The sequence below is a fragment of the Prionailurus viverrinus genome, chromosome B1, assembly GCF_022837055.1.
Source record: "Prionailurus viverrinus isolate Anna chromosome B1, UM_Priviv_1.0, whole genome shotgun sequence".
Taxonomy (NCBI): domain Eukaryota; kingdom Metazoa; phylum Chordata; class Mammalia; order Carnivora; family Felidae; genus Prionailurus; species Prionailurus viverrinus.
In genome coordinates, this window is record NC_062564.1 from 54,932,391 (window position 1) to 54,939,710 (window position 7,320).

Here is a 7,320-nt window from a genome sequence, read left to right on the forward strand (position 1 = left end):
CAGCGGGAGGAGTCTAGTGCCCTGGATACCCCATCTTGCTCATGTCCCCACCTAAAAGCCAAGTCAAGGAGCCTGGGTGACTCAATCATTAAGCATCCAATTCTTGATTTGAGCCCAGGCATGATCTCAGGGCAGTGAGATCGAACTCCACATGGGGCTCAGGGCTGGGCATGAAGCCCACTTAAGATTTTCTCTCTCTCTCTCTCTCTCTCTCTCTCTCTCTGCCCATCCCCTGTGTGTGCTCTCTCTCTGTCTCTCAAAATACACATTTAAAAACTAAAAATATAAAAAAAATTAATAAAAGCCAAAAGCCAATTCAAGTGCCTTTTCCCAAATAAAGCCTCAGATGGCTCTTCCAAACTTCACACAAAAAAAGTATAAAGGCACAAGATAATAAATAACAAAGGAGAAATAAATTGACAAAATTTCAAAAACCATGAGTCCATGCTGTGTAATTCTATGAAAATAAATGTGAAAACCCAGGTAAAATAGTCAGTTTCATACAAAATACATTTATCAGATTTGACCTTCTCTGTCCAGGTATTAGTTTTCCATTGCTGCCATGAAAAGTCACCACAAACTTGTGGCAGAAAACACCACGTATTTATTATTTTATAGTTCTTAAGACAGAAATCCACTATGAGTCTCATTGAACTAAAATCAACATGTCAGCAGGGTGGTTCCTTTTCTGGAGGTTCTAGAAAAGAATTTGTTGCTGGCTCATTCACGTGTTGGTAGAAATTATTTTCTTCTGGGTGTATGAACAAGGTCCTTGTTTTCTTACTGGCTGTCAGTTAAAGGCTATTCCTGCTTCTAGAAGCCACCCATATTCTTTGGCTCATGGTCCTTTACTCCATCTTCAAAGTCAGCGATAGTAAAACACTGTATCTCTCTGACCCAGCAAGAAAAAGTTATTTACTTTTAAATTCTCAAAAAAATTAGGCAGTTCAGGATAATCTCCTCATCTGGAGGTCCCTACCCTTAATCACATCTGCAAAAATAACCTAGTCATAGGTTCTGAGGGTTAGGGCATGGATATTTTGGGGGCCATTGTTCTCCTACCACAGATTCAAATATGCATTTCTTATACATATATAAAAATTTCGGATTAAATTTCAAAAGAGAAATGGAGAACTGGCCCTCAAAAATGACCATGTGCAGATAGTTTCACAGGGGAGCTCAGTCAAACCTTCAAAGTGGAGATAATCCAATGCTATACAAATTGTTCTAAACATAGACGTTTCCAAAAATGCTTTTACAAAAAAAGAAGTATCAATACATAAACCTAATAAAATAGCATGGTAAAGAAAAACAGAAACCAATCTTACCTTGGAATATTGAGGCAAAAAATCTTAAGCAGAATATTAGGAAATAGAATCCAACCGCTCATTTAAAAATTAATATATCATGGGGGTGCCCAGGTGGCTCAGTTGGTTAAGCATCCAACTTCGGCTCAGGTCATGATCTCACAGATTGTGAGTGCAAGCCCCGCGTCGGGCTCTGTGCTGACAGCTCAGAGCCTGGAGCCTCCTTCATGTTCTGTGTCTCCCTCTCTCTCTGCCCCTCCCCCGCTCATGCTGTCTCTCTCTGTCTCTCAAAAATAAATAAACGTTAAAAAAATTAATATATCATGACCAGTTTATTACATGAATGCAAGAGTGATTTGATATTAAGACAGTGGCTCAGACAGTTAAGTGCCTGACTCTTGATTTCAGCTCAGGTCATGATCTCACAATTTGTGAGATTGATCTTTGCATTGGGCTCTGCACTGTCAGCGTGGAGCCTGCTTGGGATCCTCTCTCTCCCTCTCTCTGAGCCCCTCCCCCACTCTCTCTTAAAACAAATAAATGAAACTTAAAAAAACAAAAGAAAGCCATTACTATGATCACCATCTGAAAAGATTTTTTTAAATTACTTGACTACGACATAGACACTGAAAAAAATGCAACTAAATTCAAAAGTCGTTTCTGATAAAATACTTCATAAAATAGAAAGCCATAGATGTTTCTTTAAATTAATAAAATAAATTTCCCTCAATCTTAAAGCCAGCATATTATTTATTATATAGACACTAGAAGCATTTGCACTAAGATCCAGAATAAGGGAAAATGGCTGCTGTTCTTTTTAACTATTTAACACAGAATCAGACTTACTAGCTAGTGCAATGAAACAAGAGAAAAGAATTTGAGATAAAAGAATCGGAAAAGAAATAAAATCATCTCTACTTTCACCTGGTATAATACTTTACTTGGAATATCTGAATCAATGATAAAATTATTATAAATAAAATAATTCAGTAACTTAGTAAGATACAAGATTATACAAAATTTTGCAGCCATAATATATATAAGTAATAACCAATCAGAAGATATAATGACAGAATAAAGACATCAACAAAAATAAAAATAAACATTTTGTAAATTAACAGTTATGTACAAACCCTCTATGGGTGACATGGCAAACACCCTATAAGAAAAAAAGGAAATTGAATGAATGGACTCTTCATTAGAATCACTGAACTGAAAACAGGTATCAGGTCTCCTCCTAGTTAATATGAATGTAATGTGATTTTCTAAAAAAATATATAAATGAGATTTTTTTTTCTAGAATTAGATAAGTTGGCTCTAAAATCCATGTATGTATTTAAATGCATTTAAAATTATATGATAAGCCACTTATGAAAAAAAAAGCCAAGAGGAGACTAATTAGCTCTCCTATGTATCAAAACATGGCATATGAACAAACAGCCAACCAAATACAACAGAAAGGAAAGTTTAAAAATAAACACAACTACATATGGAAATTTAGAATATAATTGAGACAGCATTTCACACCTGTGAGGACAAGATGAACTCTTTAATAAACAGTGTTGTGACAAATGGATAGTCATTCGGAAAAAGAAAATAAGAGAAAAAAGATAAACGCCAATCTAGGAGAAAACACACAAAATGTATATCAAAGATAAAGAACTAATCTGGGGTGCCTGGCTGGCTCAGTTCTTGGGGTCATGTCTGAGCCCCATATTGGGTGTAGAGGTTACTTAAATAAATAAATAAATACACTAACTAACTAATTTAAAAAAAAAAAAAGAAGAAGAAGAAAAAGCTAATCTTCCAAATATACAAAAAACTCTGGGGGCGCCTGGGTGGCTCAGTCGGTTGGGCGTCCGACCTTGGCTCAGGTCATGATCTCGCGGTCCGTGAGTTGGAGCCCCACGTTGGGCTCTGTGCTGACAGCTCAGAGCCTGGAGCCTGTTTCAGATTCTGTGTCTCCCCCTCTCTCTGTCCCTCCCATGCTCTTACTCTGTCTCTCTATAATAAATAAATGTTAAAAAAATTTTAAAAAAGAAAAAAAAAACTCTGGGCAAGGACGAGTCATTTTTTTTTTTTTATTCTCTTCCAGCTTTACTGGGGTGTAATGGACAAAATTTTAAATTATTTAAATTGAAATAATTACATTTAAAATGTTTGTTCATATTTTATTAAAATATGTGTATTCATTCTGAAAATGTTTATTGAGAACCTACTTCATGTAAAGTTTACCGCCTGAATTTGGGACGCGGGATAACAATGTGCGTGGACATCTCTGTTCAAAGTAGGAAAATCCCCTCGAAGTCCTTTCCACCTCAGTAGCATCTCCTTTGGCAGTCAGGAGCAACTGCTCTACTAATTTCTCACACATGTTTTTCATTTCACGATTTGCCTTCTTGAGGATCGTGGAATGCAGAATAAGCCACGAAAAAGACTATAAGTATCCTTTGATATTTTAAGATAAGAAAAATATCCCTATTCATCATGATATTTATTTGAAAACTTGTAAAATGCAGCTCCTCAGGATATTTTTATTAGAATATAAGGTCCTAATTTTAAAAGTAAATTTCAGTACCATCTTTTGTTTGCAACCAGTAAAGTAGTCAATTATGTGTTACTTTAACCCTGATTTTAACTTGAAATATCTAATAGGACAGTAATAGCATTCTTCTCAATTCAATATCGGCCTCTATATTTTACGTCACTCACAGCTCTAAGAATTCTGAGCTTGGAGTCCTCCATTATTTCTTACTCAAACATACAGAGTTCAAGTTGCCTAATATCTTATTTAATAATTTGAGTTAAACAATGGTAACAAAACTGTTACAGTTTTCCCTCCTAATGGGTTCTTCTTTTTACCATAAAGGGAGTCCAGGAGACAAGGGCAACGTAGGCTTCCCATCTGACAAGAGAACTATACCCACTTTTGTATTATTTACACAACAATGATCAAGGCCCAGGGCATTTCCTGGGGATTAATGGCTGACTGGGAGATTGGCTGAAGGCCATTAACTTGAGGCAGTCATTAATTTTCTTTAGAAAACCTGGTTTAAAGTCATTATTTTGATTATAAGATCAATAACACACACCCCTCATCACCACCACCACAAGGAACTCACTGGAAATAACTTTTTTTCTGGAATTTGTCGTTCAATCTGTAGGTTTGAAGAAAATATTTTTAAAGAAATGCCACTGAAACCAACTTAGTAACATTGACAAGCCTCATCACCTAACCATCAACGTCATGTACATCTGTAATGGTTTCCTGTCTGCCCTGATTTAGGAGTCAAGCTAAAAATAAAGTCTCTCTCTCCCTCTCATTCTCTCTCTCTCTCTCTCTCTCTCTCTCTCTCTCTCTCTCCCCACCCTTGCTCTCTTCCTCCTTCCCATCCTCCTTTGCTCCCTCCATTCCTCCTCCCCTCTCTCTTTCCCCCTTTCCTTCCTAGCGGCTTTTTTCGGCAAGTTTCCACTGAAGGTGTAAATCTGCAAAAGCAGCAGGTGGTGGGGCACACAATGTACAAATTATTGGAGAGCGAGTGGAATTATGACTCTACAGTGTTCCTCAGAAATAAATGTGTGTGTGAAAGGACTGTTCCTTCTTAGCAACTTAACTGAAATGGATCTAAGAAAACTGGAATTCACGCCATTAAATAGGCCTAATTTGCCTTGTCACTGCTTGATTGGTCTGAACACTGAGACCAGCAGGAGGAGGACCCTGACCCAAACCCCAGTCCAGGAAGACAAGAGCACCAAAAGGCATTGGAGCCCTGAAAGAAGCAAGAAAACGTATTGTAAAATAAATGCTAAAGAACCTTAGGAACTGCATTTCAGCACAGGAAAGTGTATGATTAGGGCAGCACCACATCAAGCAGCGGGGGGAGTTCTCGCCATGGATGCTCTAGTTCAGACCTATTTAGAGATTTAGTTCAGATCATCCCTCTTCTGCCTCTCAAAAGTCCCTACATTCTTTTAGGCTAGGAGAAGAGTACAACTAACTTCCTATACAGTAAATATGATAGTTAAAGAAATTGCATCAATCCATTTTCCTCATCTTTAAGATAGGGATAATGTGAATTACATTCTCATGTGCTATTCAAGGGCAAGGTATTATTATTTAATGTAGTAAGAATGACTAGTCACCTAGGATGCACTAGAAACAGCACGTGAGGCATGATATGAAATTGGACCCCCCACCCACCTTATTTCTCTTGATCTAATTTCCATTCCAGTCACTCCTTACCCTGGAAATAAGGGATACTGTCATATTCTCACCTGTCAATGAGCTTACATCACTTCCTTGTAGATCCATCTCTTGGAGGCTATGACATAGCTCTATGTATCGGGTATTTCCTTCCCTCCTTCCCTTATCTCTACTCCTCCCACCCCCACTAACCCTCCACCACCACCACTGTGTATATTGAATGCACAGACAGGGAGAAGTGGTGAGTCAGGAAAAGCAAAAGAAAAAAGGCTTTGAGAGTGAAAGGCAGAAATAATTGGTTGGTGCTGAACTCCTGAGGTTAATGGACATCCATCCTTCCCACAAGTAAGGAAAAACCACAGTAAGTGACTGAGCTGATGAGAAATACAAAAATAAATTTAAAATAATCCCCATTCCTTAGGAGCTTACAATCCATTAACGGAAATAAAAAAAAAAAAAGAATACAAATTGTTGTAGCATGAATTAGTAGGCAATAAGAACCATGTGATAGACCCTAGTCTATGAGTGATTTGTTAGTTTGGTGTTTACTTCTGGTTGGGAGAATCGAGGAGAACTTCATGAAAAAGATGACTAAATAATCAGAGACTGCCTTACAAGCAAAGAGAACAGCTTAAGGTGTCAAGGATAAAAATATGGGGGGATTGTCTGAGAATCATGAACACTCTGACTCATCTAAAGCACGCAGAGTACAAAAACACTGTGAGACATAACTAGTATAGATTGAGGTCAAATAAATCTTAGAGGTCCCGAAAGGCCAGCTAAGAAATCCTGGGGAAAGAATGAAAAATTTGAATAAGATAATGATGTAAAAAGAGTTGTATGTTAAGATCAATCAAATATCAAGAGATGTTTAGAATGGATTGAGGGGGAAAATTGGACATGAGTCAATTACGACGCAATTTAAATAGTTCAAAGCTGAGCTATCTAGACTTGTAAGTCATGTAGCATCAGTAGGAATTGAAAGGAGATTAATAAAAGAGCCAGTGAGTAGATGTAGGCTATTGGCAAGGTCCTATCTTTCATGTTGGGTGGTAGTTCACTTCATTATTGTCATTATTATTATTTGAAAACAGAAGAACAAACAAATAAATAAATAAAGTGTGGGGGGCCCCTGGGTGGCTCAGTCAGTTAAGCTCTTGATCTCAGCTCCACTCCGACTCTTGATCTCAGCTCAGGTCTTGATCTAAGGGTTGTGAGCTTAAGCCCCATATTTGGTTCCACCCTGGGCATGGAGCCTACTTTAAAAATATTTTTAAAAAATAAAATAAAATGTGGCCATGAATGGACCGATGATGAAAGTGTTGTGAACCAAGGATTATAACTAATCTGTGTCCCTAAAACTTAAAAAATAATAACAAAATTTCTTCAGGAGGGAAACGCCCTGAAGAGTAATACTGTCCCTTGAGAGAAATGGCTTACTCCACCAGAAATAAAAGGGGGGAGGGGGGAGGGCCTCAGGATACAAATAAACCTGGCCCCGAGTTCTGGCTCTTCTCTTTACAAACTCAATGACAGAGTCACCAGCTTAACTTCTTTAAGTTTCTTTGTTCTCACTGGGAAAATAGAAACATTTATACCTACTTTAGAAGATATTGTGAGACTTAGATGATAACAGTGTTTTTTTGGCAAATACTAGATGCTCAGTAAAGGGTGATTGATTGATTACATAGGTGTAACAACTATATGTTATTGATTACAGTATACAGGGAAATGAATAAACATAGGTGATTGATTACAGTATAGAGGGAAATGAATAAAACATTATTCCAAGGCTTTGAGCCTAGATAG